The 8,787-nt window shown below is 46.1% G+C and overlaps 1 pseudogene; it reads left to right on the forward strand.

Annotated features, from left to right (window-relative positions):
- Nucleotides 1-3,625, forward strand: LOC100986090 (dnaJ homolog subfamily B member 12-like; annotated as a pseudogene).
- The last annotated feature ends 5,162 nt before the right edge of the window (nt 3,626-8,787 follow it).

Genomic DNA, 8,787 nt, shown 5'->3' on the forward strand with positions numbered 1-8,787 from the left:
TACTTACTCTACTCTTTAAGATATTTTCACAAGCCCTTATAGCTGGGGGGAATAAAATCCAGTGTACAGAAGTTCTAGTAGAGGCAGTGAATACTAGTGATTTAAAAGCATCCTCAGAAATCACAGGCAATGCAAGAACCCCTGGATAAACGTAAAATGAGTTTCTCTATAATACTCAGATGCCAGGCCTAGGGCCAGAGCCAAAGGAATCCCACCTAGACTCTGGGGCCCTTGGTTTTGGGCCTGTTCCCCAGCTTCTCCTATGCTGCAGCTCTTCCATCTCAGAAGAGAAGTGGTGGGGGTGAGGGGTGTCAGTTACCAAACGGCAAGTCCCTCCCTGAAGAAAGTGCTGTGGAAAGGGCAGCCCCAAACAGTGGGTTCCCCAGCCTGAGGGAGTAAAAAGGATGGAGCAGCCCCAGGAAGGCTAAAGTGTGCATTCCAAAAGTCTTGAACACCTAAGTTGTCAATCAAAGCAGTTCAGCTGGCAGCCCAGAGACCAGCAGCAGAGGCAAACAAGAGTCCTGAAGGGTAGAGAGAGTCAGAGTCAGCAGAAGGAGGATCAGGTCAACTTTGAAGATGAAGTACAAATGCCTAAGGCGTTTTGCCCTCCTTCGAAAAATGTGTAATTACACAAGTAATGCATGAATAAATTATACTGAGAAAATATATCACTTCAGGCTGGGTGTGGTGGCTCACACCTGTATTCCCAGCGCTTTGGGAGGCCGAGGTGGGCCGATCACCTGAGGTCAGGAGTTCGAGACCAGCCTGACCAACATGGAGAAACCACGTCTCTACTAAAAATACAAAATTAGCCAGGCGTGGTGGCACACACCTGTAATCCCAGCTACTCGGATGGCTGAGGCAGAAGAATCGCTTGAACCTGGGAGGCAGAGGTTGCGGTGAGCTGAGATAGTGCCATTGCACTCCAGCCTGGGCAACAAGAGTGAAACTCCGTCTCAAAATAAATAAATAAATAAATAAATAAATAAATAAATAAATAAAATACATCACTGCAGATTAAACTGCTATATTGGTTAGGATGTGTTTTCTTGTAACAGAACACCTGGCTAACAGTGGTTTACGAAACAAAGGCTTTTCAATATCTTAGGTAACAAGAAGTTTGGAGAAGAACAGTTTCTGCTTTGGAAAAGCAAGAAGATATCAAGATGCTGGGGTGGGCCTCATTCCTCCCTATTTTCCTTTCTGCATGTGGCCAACATGCAGAAACCCCACCTCTACTAAAAAAAAATACAAAATTAGCCAGGCATGGCGGCGCATCCCTGTAATCCCAGCTACTCGGGAGGCTGAGGCAGGAGAATTGCTTGAACTGGGGAGGCAGAGGTTGTGGTGAGCTGAGATCATGCCATTGCACTCCAGCCTGGGCAACAAGAGCAAAACTCCATCTCAAAAAAACAAAACAAAACAAAAACAAAAAATTAAGATGCTAGGCTAATGTCTCTACATTTCTCCATTTCTGCTGGCCTTTTTTTTTTTTTTTTTTTTTTTTTGAGATGGAGTCTTGCTCTGTCGCCCAGGCTGGAGTGTAGTGGCGCAATCTCGGCTCACCACAACCTCTGCCTCCCGGGTTCAAGGGATTCTTCTGCCTCAGCCTCCCGAGTAGCTGGGACTACAGGTGCATGCCACCACACCCAGCTAATTTTTTCATTTTTAGTAGAGACAGAGTTTCACCATATTTGTAAGGCTAGTCTTGAACTCCTGACCTCGTGATCTGCCCACCTCGGCCTCAGCCTCCCAAAGTCCTGGGATTCCAGGTGTGAGCCACCGTGCCCAGCCTCTCCTGGCCTTTTCCCCTGGGTCACAAGATGGTTGCCGTAACTCCAAGCATCACATTTCCAACAACTCCACCCCAAGGCAAAAAGGAAAGGGAGAAGCAGAACTTTTCACCTTCATCTACTTACTTCATCTACTATACTCTGTCTGTTATTAGAACAACAACAACAAAAACACTTCTTAAAAGTCAACAGCAGGTTCCATGCTCTGGTTCTGCCATGTAATCCAATAAGGATGAAGCCGAGCTCTGTATCAGCATCGCCCTCAAGCCATCCAGTGCAACCAGCCCGACCAGGCGCTCCTCATCCTGGAGAAGGCACAGTGGCTGTACCCAATGCCGCGAGTGTGTGGCCTGATGGAGTCTCTCAACTAGGAACCACAAACTGCTGGTGACCAACCCCAACCCACAGACACAACCCATGCCACCCACAGGAAAGCAGGTGGGACCGATGCTCCCTAGGCCAACGGTGAAGCTGGAGGAGGAGAGAGCACCAAAGGCTACATTGCAGAAGGAGTTGCAGCTGTGAAAAGGGTCAAGCAATGTAAGGATTATTATGAGATCCTGGGGGTGAGGAGAGGGGCCTCAGATGAGGACCTGAAGAAGGCCTACCACAAACTGGCCCTCAAATTCCACCCAGACAAGAACCATGCACCTGGCACCACTGGAGTTTTCAAAGCCATTGGCACAGCATATGCAGTACTCAGCAACCCAGAGAAGAGGAAGCAGTATGGCCCGGCACGGTGGCTCATGCCTATAATCCCAGCACTTTAGGAGGCCAAGGTGGGCGGATCATGAGGTCAAGCGTTCAAGACCAGCTGGTTTGAGACCAGCCTAGCCGACATGGTAAAACTCTGTCTGTACTAAAAATACAAAAATTAGCCGGCAGTGGCGGTGCATGTCTGTAAACCCAGCTACTCGGGAGGCCGAGGCAGGGGAATTGCTTGAACCAGGGAAGCAGAGGTTGCAGTGTACTAAGACCAAGCCACTGCACTTCAGCCTAGGCGACAGAGCAAGACTCTGTCTCAGGAAAAAAAAAAAAAAAAAGAAAGAAAGAAAGAAAAGAGGAAGCAGTATGACCACGTGGGCGATAACAGGAGCCAGGCAGTCAGGTCCAGCATCGATCGTCATGGGGACTTCCACCATGGCTTTGAGGCTGACATCTCCCCTGAAGACCTCTTCAACATGTTCTTTGGCAATGGCTTCCCTTCTAGTAAAGTCTACGTCTGCAGCAATGGCTGCATGCGCTATACCTACCAGCAAAGGCAGGGCCGCACGGAGAAGCGGAGTGACGGCAGCTTGCGGGTGTTTGTGCAGCTGATACCAATCCTCATCCTCATGTCAGCTCTCAGCCAGCTCATGGTCTCCAGTCCACCCTACAGTCTGAGCCCAAGACTGTTTGTGGGCCACATCACAGGCGAGTCACTGACCACCTGAGTGTCATCTACTATGTGGCAGGCATTTTCTCCGAGGAGTACACAGGCTCCAGCCTCCAAACAGTCAAACCGAATGTGAAAGATGATTATATCGCCAACCTCTGGAACAACTGCTGGACGGAGAAGCAGCAGACGAAAGGCTTGCTGTACCGAGGCCGCTACTTTGGTGACACAGATATGTACCACAAAGCACAGAAGATGGGCAGCCCCCTGCTGCAGCCAGCTGTCACAGGATCAGGCCTCCCTGCATGGATAATCCGGGGCCAGCCATGCCACCAAGGTCCAAACTATGAAATTCCTGGAGAATTTTTGGTGACATGCACTAAGCCAAGGCGATGGACTATATATTTAAGGAAAGACATACAAAGAAACAAAATTAAAATGGAATTGGAAGCCAAAAAAAAAAAAGTCAACAGCAGACTAGGTCACATGCCTAACCCTAGACAAATCACAGGCAAAGGGGAGTGGTATAAGCATACTTGGCTTAGCTCAATCGTGATTTGACACCTGGACCTACCTTCCCTGAGCACAATGCTGCCCTTTGATACCTGAACAAGATTTGAGTTGTTAGCATTAAAGAAGGGGGTGAGTGGGAAATGGCTGTTATTAAGCAGCCAGTACTATCTACCACAACTGAAGTCCCCTTTGACCACCCCCCAAATCTTGAGCTGCCTCCCACCTCTCCAGAGCAAACCACTCTTACCAGTTTGATGTATGTTATTCCAAACTTTGCATATGGACATATACGTATAACAAAATACCATAAAAGACATGGGGCATTTAATAGACTTTTTTTTTTTTTTTTTGAGGCAAAGTTTCGTTCTTGCCGCCTCAGCTGGAATGCAATGGTGTGATCTCGGGTCACTGCAACCTCCACCTCCCAGGTTCAAGCGATCCTCCTGCCTCAGCCTCCCAGAGTAGCTGAGATTACAGGCACACGCCATCATGCCCGGCTAATTTTTGTATTTTTAGTAGAGATGGGATTTCACCATGTTGGCCAGGCTGGTCCGGAACTCCTGACCTCAGGTGATCTGCCTGCCTCGGCCTCCCAAAATGTTGGGATTACAGGCGTGAGCCACCGTGCTGCACCTTAATAGACTTATGATAGTGTATGTGGTGGTGGGGGGCGGGGGTGAGTATCGTAAACATGCCATCCTACTCTAGGCATTTTTCTGCAATTTGCTTCACCACTCAACAATAGGTCTCAGCAATCTCTCCATAGCAATAACTACTGATTTATTCTGTCTTTTCAACTTCTGCCTAGGATTTCCTAGTATGGACACATCACAGTTTATTTAGATATTTCCCTATGGATAGCATAGTGGGTTGTGTTCCCAGCAGTTTCTAAGTACACCTGTGGATAAAGGCAGAGGATGTTCTCTTTGCCCCTCAGATCCATCCTTGTCTGCTCTGCATCCAGGCTGCTGATAACATGAGCTGACTCCCTCACCTTTTGGCATCTGGTTGGATGAAACCGATGTGAGTGGCAGGAAATCAAAGGGTGAAAAAAAGAGAACTTGGAGTGTTTATCCACCGGCTCACTTCCTACCACGCTGCAGGCTGGCAGTGGCCGTGTTTCTCTTGCAAAGGTCACAGGTCCTGTTAGGGGCCTGTCCTAGAGCTAAAGCTCTCAGGGTGTTCCTGTATCTGCTCTTGTCCCCTTGGCCTTCAGGCCCAGGAGTAGCAGCACCTCCACCTACTGCTAGCCCGAGGTGCTTCACCAGCCCCTGTTGGTTTCTCTTACTTTCTCTAAATACCCCCTTTAGTAACCTCTCTTTGACTTTACCTCTTCAGTGTACTGGCTGCTTCCTGATGGATTCTGACTGATGGAGCTAATTCTGTTCACTTAAAAGGGCAAGAACGATGAAGACCGCAATGTCAATTTGGCGGGGCTTTAGTTGACCTCCCAGTTTGTCTCACTGTTTCTCCCAGCATCTCCCCTTCCCAGCTCTGCTTTTATGTCCTCTCTGTCACTTGGTCCTTATAAGCAGCATCCCAGATGGCCCCTACTCCAGATCTATCTGGTCCCTGGGCCTCTACTCTATATACTACCCCATACGCACGCTACGCTCCCATCTAGACTGAACTCTCCTCACATGTGGAACCCACAGGAATCTTCAATTGACTGCTAAATCAGAGCCAGAAAATACTCTCAGTTCTCATGGAGCAGAAACAGGAAAATGCATGTGATCCCCAACTACAAAAATATCCCCCAGAAACATGATTCAGAGCCCAAAAGCTCCCTGTCACCCCTCGGAGGTCTCTAATACCTTACCTCATACCTCCTCTTAAGCTCAGCACTAAGTACTCCAGGCTGCGAGATTAGTTTAGCAACCAGTCAACAAGTTTCCAAAATTCCCAGCCTAGTCGTTAAGAATATGGGATTTTCAGCAATTTCTCATCTGGGTGTATACCCCAAGGAGATGAAATCACCACCTCATAAACACATCTGCACTCCCATGCTCATTGAAGCATTATTCACAATAGCCAAGATATGGAAACAACCTAAATGTCCATCTATGGACAAATGGATAAAATATGATGCGTACACACACACACACACACACACACACACACACACACACACACAGACACACACAGAGGAATATTATTCAGCCTTAAAAAAGGAGAGCCTGTCATTTGCGCCAGAACATGGATGAACCTAGAAGACATGTGCTAAGTGAATTAAGCCAGACACAGAAATAAAAATATTGCATGATCTCACCTATACATGGATTTAAAAAAAAAAAAAAAGCTCAAATACACAGAGACAGAGAATAAAACAGAGGTTACCATGGCCAAGGGGGAGGGGGAGAGGAAATGGGGACATGTAGGTCAAAGGACATAAAATAGCAGATAACGCAGGATGAACACCTTTAGAAATCTAATGTACAACATTAGGGCTAAGTTAATAAAATTGCATTGCTTTAAAATTTGTGTTAAATAAGTAGATTTTAGCTGCTCTTGTCACAAAAAAAGTAACTGTGTAACTGTGAGATGATAGATATGTTAATCAGCTTCACTATAGTAACCATTTTACTATCTATATCTGTATCCTATAACATCATGTTGTAAACCTCAAAGATACACAATAAAAATTATTTTTAAAGAAGAATATGGGCTGAAAAAATCAAGATTCAAATTTTGATCCCAACACTCAGCAGCTGAGAGGCCTCATGAAAGCTATTCCACTCTGTGCCTCAGTTTCCTCATTTGTAAAATTGAAATTATAAAATTACCTCATAAAGCCCAGGCATGGTGGTTCATGCCTGTAATCCCAGCACTTTCAGAGGCTGAGGCAGGTGGATCACCTGAGGTCAGGAGTTCAAGACCAGCCTGGCCAACATGGTAAAACCCTATCTCTATCAAAAATACAAAATATAAAAATTAGCTGGGCATGGTGGTGGGCACCTGTAATCCCAGCTACTCAGGAGGCTGAGGCAGGAGAATCGCTTGAGTCCGGGAGGCAGAGGTTGCGGTGAGCTGAGATAGCGCCATTGCACTCCAGCCTAGGCAACAAAGCGAGACTCTGTCTCAAATAAAATAAAATAAATAAATAAAATAAAATTACCTCATAGGATAGTTTCAAAGATTCCATAATATAATATATCTAAAAGATCTTGGCCGGGCACAGTAGCTCATGCCTGTAATCCCAGCACTTTGGGAGGCCGAGGCGGGCGGATCATGAGGTCCGGAGATCGAGACCATCCTGGCTAACACAGTGAAACCCCATCTATACTAGAAATACAAAAAATTAGCCAGGCGTGGTGGCACGCACCTGTAGTCCCAGCTACTTGGGTGGCTGAGGCAGGAGAATCGCTTGAACCTGGGAGGCGGAAGTTGTAGTGAGCCAAGATCACACCACTGCACTCCAGCCTGGGCGACAGAGTGAGACTCCATCTCAAAAAAAAAAAAAAAAAAAAAAAAAAAAAAAAAGATCTTAACAAGGTGCCTAGTCCACAGAGAGCCCTCTATAAATGGTAACAGATACGGTTTTTCTGAACTCCGTATAAGTTGGTGTGGGAGGAAAAAGAAAACATGGGCCCTACCCCCAAGAAGCCTGCAATCTACTTTGGAAGATGAGATGAACATTCTTATAATAATGAACAGCACAGATGACCCTATATTTTTAAGTGGTAAATTATCTGATTTGAGCTACAGTGAAACAGTATTGGAACTATCTTTTCCACATACCTGTCCATTCCTTTTTTTTTTTTTTTCGGCAGGGTCTTGCTCTGTCACCTAGGCTGGAGTACAGTGGCATAATCACAGCTCACTGCAGCCTCAACCTCCTGGGCTCAAGTGATTCTCCTGCCTCAGCCTGCCAGGTAGCTGGGACTACAGATGTGCACCACCATGCCTTACTAATGTTTTTTAATTTTTGTAGAGATGGGGACTCACTGTGTTGCCCAGGCTGGTCTTGATCTCCTGGGCTCAGGTGATCCTCCTGCCTCGGTCTCCCAAAGTGCTGGGATTACAGGCATGAGACACCACACCCAGCATTTCTTTTTATATTGTCTGTAAGTTTCTTTATTTTATTTTATTTTTGAGACGGAGTCTCGCTCTGTCACCCAGGCTGGAGTGCAGTGGTGCAATCTTGGCTCACTGCAACCTCCGCCTCCCAGATTCAAGCGATTCTCCTGCCTCAGCCTTCCGAGTAGCTGAGACTACAGGCGCTCCACCACACTCAGCTAATTTTTTGTATTTTTAGTAGAGATGGGGTTTCACCATGTTAGCCAGGATGGTCTCGATCTCCTGACCTTGTGATCCGCCCACCTCAGCCTCCCAAAGTGCTGGGATTACAGGCGTGAGCCACCGCACCTGGTCTGTCTGTAAGTTTCTTGAGGGTAAGCACCAAGCATTATTTTGTATAATAATAATGTTATCATTTGTGTAATATATCCATTTTGTACACCCATTACTTTCTGTGTAGCCATCGCTCCACACACAGCAGGCATGCAAATGCAATTTGTCCATATAGCCAGAAAGTATTTGCACAGCACGTTAGAACAAGCACTTAGTTCTTTACAAAGCGCTTTGAAAGGGAAGATCATTTATTTTCATAACAACCATGTGAGATAGTTACTATTATTATTAGAATCTGGATTTTCCAAACGAGGAAACTGTGGCTCAAAACAACTAAGCATCTTCTTCAAGTCACACAATCAGTTTATGATGCGGTTGGTCTGCGATCCAAGACATTTGACCAGAATAAATGTGGAGCCTCTTCCTATAAGGGCCACAGAAGTCCACAAGCTGAAGAAGTGTATCCTCTGCCAAATGTCTTTTTCCAGCCTCAAGTATGTTCTCTTTTTTCTAACCTTTCTCTTTGCTCTCTCCAACTGAGACAGCTGGCTCCAGTTTTTTCTTTTAGCCAAAGGGAATCCAATGCATTAGCATTTCTTTTGAGGGAGGCAGAGACTCTCCTGTTTATCCAAGCCCCTATCAGACTTATAAATGTATAATATAGTCATTAAACTCTGAAATACATGACACAGTCATAACCACACACAAGCTATTAAAAAGTTCCTAACCTCCAGTGGGAGTTATTCACTATGCTTA

Source organism: Pan paniscus, chromosome 12 (genome assembly GCF_029289425.2).
Source record: "Pan paniscus chromosome 12, NHGRI_mPanPan1-v2.0_pri, whole genome shotgun sequence".
In the NCBI taxonomy this organism is placed as follows: Eukaryota; Metazoa; Chordata; class Mammalia; order Primates; family Hominidae; genus Pan; species Pan paniscus.